The sequence below is a fragment of the Mandrillus leucophaeus genome, unplaced genomic scaffold (genome assembly GCF_000951045.1).
Source record: "Mandrillus leucophaeus isolate KB7577 unplaced genomic scaffold, Mleu.le_1.0 Scaffold1918, whole genome shotgun sequence".
In the NCBI taxonomy this organism is placed as follows: domain Eukaryota; kingdom Metazoa; phylum Chordata; class Mammalia; order Primates; family Cercopithecidae; genus Mandrillus; species Mandrillus leucophaeus.
Window position 1 is genome coordinate 77,039 of NW_012101941.1, and position 13,820 is coordinate 90,858.

Sequence of the window (13,820 nt, forward strand, 5' to 3'; positions counted from 1 at the left end):
GGTCATTGCCTATCCTTCACAAACAATTCGCTCGGCCTCCTCAAGCCAGTTTCTATCTTGCTTTCAACAAAAGGCTCAGGGCAGCCAACCCAAGTGACTTATAATAGCCCTGCCTGACACCAGATGACATTCTTATCTACGCTTTGTAGTCAAACTCTCCTATATTCACTCTGGATATATCTGCATTCAGGGCACATCTTTTGATTTCAAATATTTCTGTAAGATATACTCCCAGAAGCTGCAGCCTATGTACAGTTTGTTTCTACTCATCTGTGGTATCTAATTTAAGTTCTCCCATACAAGAAGATAAGCAGAATGCTCCTGTGTTTTATGAGCTATGATATAAGACCAAAATAAGTTACCACCCTATCTATCTCCCAGGAAATGAGTTCAGGTGAGGCTTGTTTACTTTTATTCACCTTATATTGGAATGTGGCTTAGCAAGTGCAATCTTACATCTTGAATGATAATTCAGAATCATTTCTTCTGACACTGACATTCCCTCTGTGTATCTTTGAAATCATCTTCTGAAGACCTTCAAATATTTGTCCTCAGTTTTTATTCTCAAAAGAAAGCCAAAGAATTAAACAAATATGGCCAGGCGCGGTGGCTCATGCCTGTAATCCCAGCACTTTGGGAGGCCGAGGCAGGCGGATCACGAGGTCAGGAGATCTAGACCATCCTGGCTAACATGGTGAAACCCCGTCTCTACAAAAAATACAAAAATTAGCCAGACGTGGTGGTGGGCACCTGTAGTCCCAGCTACTCAGGAGGCTGAGGCAGGAGAATGGTGTCAACCCGGGAGGCGGAGCTTGCAGTGAGTGGAGATCGTGCCACTGCACTCCAGCCTGGGTGACAGAGTGAGACTCCATCCCAAAAAAAAAAAAAAAAAAAATTAAACGGCCGGGCGCGGTGGCTCAAGCCTATAATCCCAGCACTTTGGAAGGCCGAGACGGGCAGATCACGAGGTCAGGAGATCGAGACCATCCTGGCTAACACGGTGAAACCCCGTCTCTACTAAAAAATACAAAAAACTAGCCGGGCGAGGTGGCGGGCGTTTGTAGTCCCAGCTACTCGGGAGGCTGAGACAGGAGAATGGCGTAAACCTGGGAGGCGGAGCTTGCAGTGAGCTGAGATCACGCCACTGCACTCCATCCTGGGCTACAGAGCGAGACTCCGTCTCAAAAAAAAAAAAAAGAAAAAAGAAAATTAAACAAATATGATCACAACTACTCCATGATCTAATTATTCTCTCAATATTGAAGTACTAGGTTAACCATACATCATTAGAATGGAGAGAGGAAGAGACAGCCTAAGACCAGTGTAAATCCTGAACAGAAGCCAGGGATTTACAATGTTCAGTCTCTAGAGTGCTGTGCTCATTTCTGGGTTGGACAAAGCCCACCTTAAGAGGATTGTGGAGAACGCCGGCTAGAGTACAGAGGGAAGACTGGACAGAGATCTGAAAGAAGAGATCGGTGGGGATGAGCTGGTATTATGGGGCCCAGAGGGAAGGTTGCAGACTTCTATTTACATCCCAGCAGCACAAGAAAAATGGGCAGCCCTAAAACCAGATATCAGTGGTCCAGTTGTTTTCCAGTTTTTGTCTCAGGCAATAGCCCACTACAGAGGTCCTTACGAAAGTGTCCCCATCATAAAACACCTGGCCACAGGGGAACATGCACTGCTGACTTCAACTTCAACTGGGGTATGATTTTTCTCCCAAAGGTAGATGGCTACAAAAATCTCATAGTGGGGGAGAGGGAAGTAACATGATTTCAGAATGAAAATCTTAACTCAAAAGATACATATACTCATAGATAAATTTTCCAAGGCACTGAAAGTCTATAGTTTAGCAAATAAGGAAGGAATGTGGCCTGTAAATGCAAGGTAGAATTAATTCTAATGCCTAATGGAATCTCTCTCTCTGCCTGCCATACTTCTGCCAAATATTATTATTATTATTCAACCTCCCAGACTTCCACCATATCCTTGGATGATCCCACTGCTCAATACTGAAGCAGCTGAATAATGATGGACTTTAGGACACTTAACCCCTCTAAGTCTCCAGATGAGCTAATTATTTCCCATCCTTTATACCTAAAAGGCTAGCAACTACATAGCAATACATCATTCATTCATTAACATTTTAAAGTGCCTTCTACAACAATGTTTTGGGAGGGATTTAAAGATGAATAAGATGTACTCTCTTAGGGAGCTTGTGATCTGGCAGATGAGCAATAAAAATATACGTAACTACAACAGGGAAAAACACGCTGTTGCACAAAAGCGGGGGCAATCAAACTGTGATGGGGGTTTGAAGAGTTTCATGCTCCTGTAATTAAGGTATGCATTTAAAAAAACACCTCTATTAGTCAAAATAGAATAGTTAATGCTGAGGTGACCCCAAAATCTCAGTGACTTAAATATTTTATAGTTATGTAAGTTACACCCATGGGGGAAGTACTGAAGAAGGCTATATGGGATTTTTCTCTATTATTTTTGCAGCTTCCTGTAAATCTATACTTAAAAATATAAATAGATAGATGGAAGACAGCTAGACATAGGTGGAGGGCAGGGGACCAAACCACCTTTCATTTCCTGCTCATGCTCCCTGTCCAGGCAGGTTGGCTTGGGGACTCTGCTCTCCACAGTCCTCACACAGGGAGCAGGCAGAGGGAGGCCCCACTCCTGTGCTTCCGCAAAGCAAGAGGAAGGAAATGTGGTGACGCACACACTCACTCTTAAAACTTTTACCCTGAAGAGGCACACAACATTTCCACTCCTGTTTCATTAGCCAAACCAAATCATATGGCCATACCTAACTTCCAGGGGACAGGAATGTACCCAGAGAAAAACCAAAAATATTTCTCAAACAGCATTAATGAATATTGCACCCAAAGACACAAACTGTATGCTGAGTCATTGGGGTTTGAGAGTTTTTTATTTCAAAAAATAGCATGTATTTTTGGGGGGCATGTGTTTAGTCTTGTGTGACTTTCTTACAACAACAAGGCAAACTCTGAAATGCATTTAATCTAGAACACAGTCACCCAAACTGGTTAGTTGTGGAATAACTATGCGGCCTTCTCTCCATTGTTTAGCCCTCTGCCCACCAACAGCACCCTGCTGTTACAATTCCTTCCTGAAGGCATTACACAGAATATGCATCATTGTGGATAATGCTGGTTGGAAAGTAATCCCAACTACATCGGATATGCATCTGAATTTTAAAGTGGCCAAAGATCTTCAGTGCCAACATTAAAGATGTTCTGTGCTGATTCTTCAAGTGCATTCTGTAAGAAGATTATCAAACAGCAAGCCACAATGAAACTAATGCTCTCACTCACAAAGTCTGCAACGTTAGCATCCTTCATAAAGTCAAGGAAGCTTAGGGAAGTCTCTATCTGGGTAGCAATAGTGATGAATGAAAGTGATGAATGAGGACCAGGGAGCCCAAAAGTAAGGTGACTATAGTCAGGGCAGCATCATGGGAAAGAACCAGGATGCCTACTAGAGAGGGACTAGAGAGGTGCCTCCTACAGGTTGCCTCCTCTGAGCAAATAGTTTACCTTTTCCAGGCCTCCTTTTCTTCATCTTTAAAATCAGGAGATTATCTCAGGTCATCTTCTCTGAGGCCTTTTCAAATTAAGAGCCAGATCATTTGTGCTTGAATACCAGCTCTGTCCCTAATTAGCAATGTGACCTTCAGTACGTACTTAATATCTCTGTGCCTTAATTTTCTGATCTGCAAAATAAGGATGGTAATGGATGTAGTTCATAGGGTGGTTTTAAGGAGTAAATGAATTAACATATGTAAAGCCTTGAGAACAGTGCCTAGCATGTGACAAAGGCTAAATAATTATTATCTATATTATCATTGTTGGTATTACTATTATTAATCTAAGAGGAAGACAGAGAAGCAATGCTCCAAATTCTCAGCTCTGTGTCCTGGACCAGTTCATGAAAAGATATAAGTATGTTTTAGATCAGTTTCCCAATGAGTATGAGTTTAAAGATAAAAGTTAAAGGTATCAGTTATGAGTCAAAAGAAAAAATTTTAAATTATTACTTTGCTAGCTTCTGGACATTAGAAAAATCCAATTCTCTTCATCTACACTTGAAAGAAGGACATACCTCCTCAACCCATCTGTGGTAGTTAATTTTATGTGTCAACTTGACTGGGCCAGGGCGTGCTCAGATACCTGCTCAGACATTATTCTTGGTGTTTCTATGAAGATGTTTTTGGATGTGATTAACATTTAAATCAGTAGACTGAGTAAAGCAGATCCCCCTCCGTAATGTGGTGGGCCTCATCTAATCAGTTGAAGGCCTGAACAGAACAAAGAGGCTGACCCTCCCTCAAGTAAGAAAGGATTTCTTCTGCCTAACTGCCTTAAACCTGAGACACTGGCTTTTTCATCCTTGTGGACACAAACTGAAACACTGGCTCTCTTGGGGGCTCAAGCTGGCCAACCTTCAGACTGGAACTACATCATTAGATCTTCCAGGTCTTCAGGTTTTGCCGACTCATCCTCCAGATCTCAGGACTTGTCGGCCTCCATAACTGTGTGTGAGCTAATTTCTTAAAATAAATCAATCTTTCTCTCTCTCTCTCCATATGTATGTGTGTATATGTATAATATGAATTTCAAGAAAAGACTTTAAGAAAAAAGAAAGTGTCCTACATCTCTTTTTCATTCTATCTGTTGCTCTCTTGGCAGTCCCAGAACATGGCAGTAGGGCAGGATCTATATATATGTGTGTGTATATATACATATAATTCATATATGTATATATACACACACACACATCCTATTGGTTCTGTCTCTCTGGAGAACACTCACGAACTTACCAGCTGACACTCTGCCTTGTTTCCCCCTCACTCTCTGTGGCACCGAAGACGGCCCTCCTAGGCAAGGCAGTTTGAGGCAACATGTCTCTAGCATCACACTGATGATCTCTCCACACTCTGGTAAAACTGACTTAGACTGAAGACCATGGGCTTTGGAGAGTCACAATACCTGCCAAGCTCCACGGGGCAGCGATGGAACAAATTATAATCTGAATTTACGGTTACAAGGATCTTAAAAGGGTCATTTGGTAGGTTATACTACCAAAATTAAATATATATGGACCAAAAAAAATGAAGGCCCAGTGTAAGGAAGTACACATTGTCTTCAGATCCTTGTATCTGTGGGAATGAGATAGAGTATGATAAACAAATAACCAACCCTCTCTTCCATATTGAAGAACAATTTGGGTGCATGAGCTCCAAGATTTTAAGAAAAAATAAAGTGCCCTACATCTTTTTTTTTTTTTTTCATTATTTCTATTACTTCTTATTCTGTGAAGGCTCTACAATGACCTCTGCCTTAGACAGGTTCCGGAGATTCACGATCTTATTGTTGGTTATGGAAACTCCCTCCTCTCCTCACTGCTTCAGCATGTTGCAAACACCCCTATCATCCCTCAGTGCCCTGTATTATAATTACTGTTTCCTCCTTATGGAGTCCAAGTGCTCTTCCAGCATGAAGATTGTGCCTTATTTATTTATGAATTCCCAGAGGCCATAAATGGTCATTGAATCCATTTCCTTTTCTCCTGCTTCCCTTAGAGTGTAGGGTGTCAAGAAAAGAACTATACAGAGCAAATCAAGAAAGCACTCTAAGATGATTACACATCAGGAAGCATCTTTATAATTGAGGTACACTAGCATGTCTGGAAGGGAATATGACAATGGGGCCTCAGGAGAAAAAATAATGATAAGATACATCTGGGTTAACTGCTAAACTGAAGCCTGAATAAATATTTTCCAAGAAGCAGAACTTACAAGACTAGAGAAACAGTTCATAACTCAGAGATATATGTCTGAAAATGGGACATTTATATCCAAATGAATTCCTACGGGAGATGTAAGTCTAAGAGGGACAGAAATAATGAAAAACAAAAAATAAATTTTGACTGTCTCATGGTGACTGACAAATGTTCAATGCAGTAATATATAAAACTAAATTAGGGGAAAATATTAAATAACTGTGAAAAAGTGACATGATTTACACACCAATTTTATTTGAAAAAAAATTTTTTTCTTTCCAAATTTTATTTTATATTTAGGGGGTACATATGCAGGTTTGTTACATGGATACATTGCGTGTCTTGGGAGTTTGGTGTACATATAAGTTTGTCCCCCAGGTAATGGGCATAGTACCCAATAGGTTGTTTCAATCCTCACCCTCCTCCGGCCCTCCACCCTCAAGTAGGCCCTGGTGTCTATTGTTCCCTTCTTTGTGTACACTAATTTTAGAGAATATGCAGGCTCTAGTAAACGATATGGCAATTTCCATTTATTCAGTGCACAAACAATAAGAAAGGTCACACAGGCATATTACTCCCCAAAGCAAAAGCTATCTCTGAAACATTGCAAGATTCTTCTAAACAACCAATAATTCACAGTTTTCCCTTGATTTAAAAATCATTTCCTTAAGAAAAACCAAGTTGGAGGGCTATTACTACCTAATTTCAAAACTTCTAAAGCTAGAGTTATCAAGAGCATATGGTGTTTGCCTAAAGATAGATAGAAAGATCAATGGAACAGAATAGAGAGTCCATAACTCGACTCCCACATAAATGGATAACTGATTTTCAATAAAGGCAATTCATTGGAGAAAGGATAGTCTTCCAAAATATGATGCTGGAAAAAAATGAATATCCAAATGCAAAAAGGAAAAGAAAAGATGAACTTATATCCATATCTCGCATCATATACAAAAATTAACTTAAAACATGGGCCTACGTATAAAATCTGAAACTATAAAATTTCTAGAAGAAAACACAGGAAAAAACCTTTGTCATCTTTGGTTAGGCAAAGCTTTCTTAGATACAACACCAAAAGCACATTCCATAAAAGAAGGAATTGATAAATTGAACTTGATCAAAAATTAAAACTTGTCCTCTTTAAAACAGACTGTTAAGAGAATGAAAGGAAAAGCCACAGACTGCGAGAAATATTTGCGCATCATATACCTGATAAAGGACTTGTGTGCAAAATACATGAAGCACTATTAAAACTCAATAATAAGAAAAAATCTGATAGTGAAATGGGCAACAGTTTTGAACAGATACCCAAGAAGACATATGGCTAGCAAAGAAGATATATGGCATTTGTAGCACAGAAAAAGCAAGTGGCACAGAAAAATCTAATAGTGAAATGGGCAACAGTTTTGAACAGATATCTCATGAAAGAAGATATATGGCTAGCAAAGAAGATATATGGCATTTGTAGCACAGAAAAAGCAAGTAGCAAAGAAAAAATTCAAAATCATGATTCATTAGGGAAAGTCAAGTTAAAACCACAGTGAAATGCCACTACATGCCTATTAGAATGGTCAAAATCAAAAGGACTGACAATAGCAAATCTTGGTAAGGATGTGAAGAAATGGAACTCCTGTATACTGGTGGGAATGTAAAATAGTACAGTCACTTTAGAAAGCAGTTTGGCAGTTTCTTGGAAGGTTAAATGTATACCTACTTTATGATCCAGCTATTCTACTCCCAAGTATTAATTCAAGAAAATTGAAAGCAGATGTTAATACAAACACTGGTATATAATGTTAACAGTTTCATTTGCAATATCCCAAATTGGAAACAACCCCAATGACTATCACCAGGTGAATGAGTAAACACACTGTGATGTATCCACACAATGCAGTACTCCTCGGCAATAAAAAGGAATGAAATGCTGATACACCCAACAATATGAATGAATATCAGAATAATTATGTGGGGTGAAAGAAGCTAGACCAAAAAAAAAACAGCATATATGGTATGATTCCATTTATATAAAACTCAAGGAAACTAACGAAAAGTGACAGAAAAGGGGCAGGGAGAGGGCAGGACCAGTGAAACTTGTGAGTGATGGATGTGTTCATTTCTTGATTGTGGTAATGGCTTCACAGGTCTGTACACATGTCAAATTTATTGTACCCTTTAAATATGTGTAGTTTATTTTATGTTGATTTTACTTCAATAAAACTTTTTTAAAAGACAATAATAATTTCATTCATTTATTCAGCAAAACTTTGTTCAGCATCTTCTCTGTTCCAGGTACTGTTGTAGGTACTAGGATTCAATAGTGATCAAACTGGACAAAATACAATAAAAATAGTATCTGCATTTTATACATAAAATTATTTACTTAAGGCCAGTAAAAAAAAAAGTTAGAAACTGACAGAGTCTGGAGCAGGCCCTCCTGTAGCATTTGCAGGGCCCAGGGCAAGAGCACAAATAAAGGCCCACAGCAAATATCTAATATATTGAAGAGATCAATCAAGCTGTACCCCAGCCCAGCCCACACTTCCTCCAAGGCCCTACAAGCCTGAGGCTAAGAACCCCCATTCCCGGGGCAGCCCTGTCACTCACAAGCCTGAAGAAGGACATGAAAATACTGGGACAGGATGGAAGCTGGGTCTCCTTGAGGCCTCACTTTCCAGACACAGGATTTCCAGATGGCCTCCCAAAACTACACTGCTTGGGCAGAGCAGAGGACCAGAGTGCAGTTATCTAGGGAGCTCTATCTGCCTAGGCACCCGCTGGTGTCTAAGACAGAGGCTGAAACTTTCCTCTTCCTCTCGGTGGACTCCTGCACTCTCACATCTACATCCTTGTCTATGCCTGCAGGCTCAGGTAGTCCTGGTCATTTGCTCACCTGGTTCCTAAACTTGAAAAAAAATAACTTTTACAAGATGAGAAAATTTTTTTAGAGGTGTTTATCTCTCAGTGTGATATGCAGAACCCTCTTAAAAGCAGGACTCAAATTAGGGTCCCTTTCTGAAATGGTCTAAGAGTGGTACTGCTCAGAAATAGAATTCAGGTTTCCAGGAGAACACACTGACTTCAAATCACATAAAAGATAAACGGAAAGCATACGGTAATAGGAAGCAAGCAATGTTTTTAAGCACAAGGGGAGGTGGAGAAAGGGACACTCCTTTCCATAGGTACTATTCGCCTACCCTACATTTCATGATGTCATCAATAAAATTCTGAACCAACATTTAACCAATTGCAGAAAAGTTCTCTGATCCTGTGAATCAACTCAAAAGAAAATGAATAGCAATTTCAGTATTTTACACACTTGAACTGTGATGAATTTTTTTCAACATGTGCTTTGTGAGTTCAAGAAACCATGCCAAGCCATGGGTAAGTTACTAAGTGTGCAAAATACTACTGCCCTGATGCTCAAGAGTCTTGGAATCTTAATATTTAACCCAAGGACATATGTGATGAATATCATAGAAGTGGAACAATTAAGAATAATGAGGATAAAGCAGAGAGAGAGAGCCCAAGAGATCATGATGGTATCATAACAATGAGAGGGGAGCTATTAGAGGTAGGTTCTGGGGGATGATTCACCAAACCAAAGACCAAAATCTAGTCTGACCCTTTACAGGATATATGCACAGTTTATCTAATAAGAGGTCATCATTGCATGATTCCTCTAATATACTGGTAATTTGCTATTTTATTCTACTATCAGATATATATTCTATTAATATATATCCTCTATGTATGTATTTCTATATACCTATTATATAGAGAGACAAAGAGAGAGAGAGCATTTCAAGCACCATGTAACTTCTAACCATTGATTTTGGTTCTATCCCCTGAACCAACCAGAAAATTAATTAATTATGTTAAGGCTGTGATTATGTCCTAAGGCTTCTCTTTTCTAGGTTTCACAATAATTACGATCATGGTGATAAAATTAATGATAACAGGTGTATTATTTTTCTATTGCTGCTATAACATATTACCACAAATGTAGGGGTTTAAAATAACACAAATTTATTATATTACAACTGTGTAGGTCCAAAGTCTGACATGGGTCTCACTGGGCTGAAATCAAGGTGTTGGCAGGGTTGTATTCCTTCTGGAGGTTCTAGGGGAGAACTGCTTTCTTGCCTTTTTCCAGGTCCTTGGCTCTATTCTTCCTTCCGATCACTTCAATTCCGCTCCCATCATCACATCTCCTCTCATTCCAACTCTCCTTCCTCACTCTTAGAAGGACCTTTGTGATTGCACTGGGCCCACCTGGATAATTGAGGCTAATCTTTTCAACTCAGGATCCTAAACTTAAGCCATCTGCAAAGTCCCTTTGCCAGATAAGGTAACATATTCATAGGTTCCAGGGATTAGAGACGTGGACACCTTTGGGAGCCATTATTCTGCCTACCATCGGCAGTTAACATTTTCGGCATTCACATGTGCCAGGCATGCTGCCAAAGGCTTTACACGCATCATCCCACTGAACCATTCTGACAATCCCATGAGGTTGGTCCCATTGTCCCCATTACGGAGATGAGGAGAGATTAAGGAACTCCCCACATCACATAACTAATTTTTCCAGTTCTTATAACTTCTTTGTAAGTCATGGTTTTCAGAGGTTTTGGCTTTCTTGCTTTCATCTACGGATGGGCTAAAATCTGTTGCTATTAGAAAAAATTGACGAAAACAGGAGGAGGGACATCCCAGATTTTTAAAATCGTATGAACAAAATGGTGGCAGCAGGAAAGCAAAAATGCATTTTTGAGGACCAGCAAGGAATCAGAATGACAGGGCAAAGGGTGTGTTGGGGAGTAGTGAGAGAGAAGGCGGGAAACAGGGTCCTGAAGTCACACTTCGATAGGCAAAGATGGGTCAAGGAGGAAGAAAGCCAATGCTGAGCGGGGTGACACATCGCAGGGGTGCTTAGACAAATCAATCCAAAAGGTTCTAGCTGAAAAAGAAGGGAGTAAAGGGGAGAAATTACAGAACCTACGTGATAAAAGCTGTCAAACTCTTCTGAAAAGCATAAAAAGACATGTTTTATGAATATACTGAGCGCATATCATGCCCCTGAAATTTTAATAAAATGCTTTGCTGACTTTTTTTTACTTGTAGCCTAAGAAAAATACTTTGCCACACAGAAGAATAAGCAGTAAGTATGGTCAGGTGCATATATATATATATATTTTTTTTTTTTTAAAGGAGAAATAAGACTACCTTGTAATAAAACATATCATCAAGCTACAGTAATTAAAATAGTATACAACAAGTATAGCACTAAACAGATCAATGTAACAGAGTAGGTAGCTTGGAAACAGACTTAAACAGGCCCGGTGCAGTGGCTCATGCCTGTAATCCCAGCACTTTGGGAGGCCGAGACGGGCGGATCACAAGGTCAGGATATCGAGACCATCCTGGCTAACACAGTGAAACCCTGTCTCTGCTAAAAATACAAAAAATTAGCCAGGCGTGGTGGTGGGCACCTGTAGTCCCAGCTACTCCGGAGGCTGAGGCAGGAGAATGGCTTGAACCTGGGAGGCAGAGCTTGCAGTGAGCCAAGACTGCGCCACTGCACTCCAGCCTGGGCGACAGAGTGAGACTCCATCTCAAAAAAAAAAAAAAAAAAAAAAAGAGAAACGGACTTAAACGAAGGCAAATATTTAGTAGATTGTAAAGATAGTAATTCAAATTACATGATAATAAATAAGCAGTAAATGGTGTTGATGATTGGTTAATTTGAAAAAAACATGGGTTTCTACATTCATTAACCAAAACAAATTCAAAATTGATTAAATGATAAAATGTAAAAAAATAAAATATTTAAGAGAAATAGAAAAAATGTGAGTTTGTTTAACCTCAAACTGAGATTTTTAAACATAAAACTAAAGGAAGAAACAGAAAGGAAATCAATAATAGATTTGAACACACACCCACATACAATATTTCTAATATGTCAACACCATTAAAAACATCAAATAACAAACTGATAAATATATATAAATGTAAATAACAGAAAAGTTAATATCCTTAAAATGTAAAGAACTTTTATCAAGAGAAACACTCCAGTAGAAATTCAAGTAAGTTATCTGAACTAAGAATTCATAAGTAAATGCAAATGGCAGTAAACATTTAAAAAACTGACTTCATATGTAATCAAATAAATAATATGTTTTTGACCATCAAATTGATAAAAATTATTTTAATAATAATATCCATTTTTTTTAGAACAGGCAATCTCATACCATACTGCTGGGAATACGTATCAGGTCAACCCTTTTTTTTAACCTTAATTAAAAACACTTTATTGTTGAAAAAATGCTAATGAACATCTGAGTCTTCAGCAAGTCATAATCTTTTTGCTGGTGGAGGGTCTTGCCTTGATTTGGGGGGTTTGGGGTCTTTTTAAAATAATGCCTATTTTTATTTTAGATTCAGGGGGTACATGTGCAGGTTTGTTACATGGGTATAATGTGTGACACTGAGGTTTGCGGTACAAATGATCCCATCACTCAGGGTAGTGAGCATAAGTACACAATAGGTAGTTTTTCGGCCTTTGGCCCTATCCCTCTCTCTCCCCTCTAGTAGGACTCAGTGTCGATTGTTCCTTTCTTTATGTCCATGTGTACCCAACGGTTAGCTCCCACTTAGAAGTGGGAACACGCAGTATTTGGTTTTCTGTTCCTGCATTAATTCTTAGGTTTAAGATAATGGCCTTCAGCTGCATCTATGCTGCTGCAAAGGTCAGTTCAACCTTTCTGAAAGGATTGACAATTTGCATCAAAAGCTTGAAGAACATTCACATCTTTTGATCTAGAACTTCCAGGAATTCACAGGAAATAACTAGAAAAGAGCACAACCAACCACGTATAGGAATGTTCCATATCAGGGGGTATTATAATTTTTTTCAAATGGGAAAAATCTGAAGGCTCAGTAACATGAAACTTGATGATTGTAGTACATCTATAGGATGGAATACTAGGCAAACTTTAAAACCATGAAGATGAAAAATAGTTAATGATGTCAGAAGATGTTGAAAATACCAGAAAACTGAAAACAAATTAAGCCAGTACACAGTACGTAGAAGATGATCCCAAATGTTTTTGGCACACATGTATATATGGCTGTATATTAAGATATAAAGGATACATACCAAAATATGAATTTACTTCATCTACTGAAGTTCTCCAGGGTACATAACTGTAGGCAACACAACCATAAGAGTTAATACCATGTGAAAATTGAGAGGGCACAAAAAACCATATGTAATATTTTGGTCATTAAAGGCACCACATAATTGAGAAGATTAAGATCGTTGAAATATAGTTGTATTTCTGTCCTACAAAATGTCCTATGAATTTGTCTCTGCTTGTTTTAAACATTTCAATTTCCCTCCAGAATGGTCCAGTTTTATTTATTTTGCCCTTTCTGCTGACTGTCCAGTATAGTATATATTACAAAATTTCATAGGGAAACAGCATCATACCAAAATAAAGAGATGCTGTCCCAAAACTATTTTACTAGCAAAATCTTGCAGATTTCTCAAGTTGAAATTCTTCATTATGAATCAGAAAGAAAGGCTTCAAATGATCAATAGAATCAGATTACCAAGTGAATTCATTTGAATAGATAATCTTTAGTATTTTTTTTTTTTTTTTGCTTTCTACTATGTTTTCATGTTCCTAACAAATATATGCAGATGTAACTCAGTTTAAACTAGAAATCAAAGTTCTGTATTACTATAAAATGGCCATACTGCCCAAGGTAATTTATAGATTCAATGCCATCCCCATTAGGCTACCAATAACTTTCTTCACAGAATTGGAAAAAACTGTTTTAAAGTTCATATGGAACCACAAAAGACTCCACATTGCCAAGACAATCCTAAGCCAAAAGAACAAAGCTGGAGGCATTACACTACCTGACTTCAAACTATACTACAAGGCTACAGTAACCAAAACAGCATGGTACTGGTACCAAAACACACATATAGACCAATG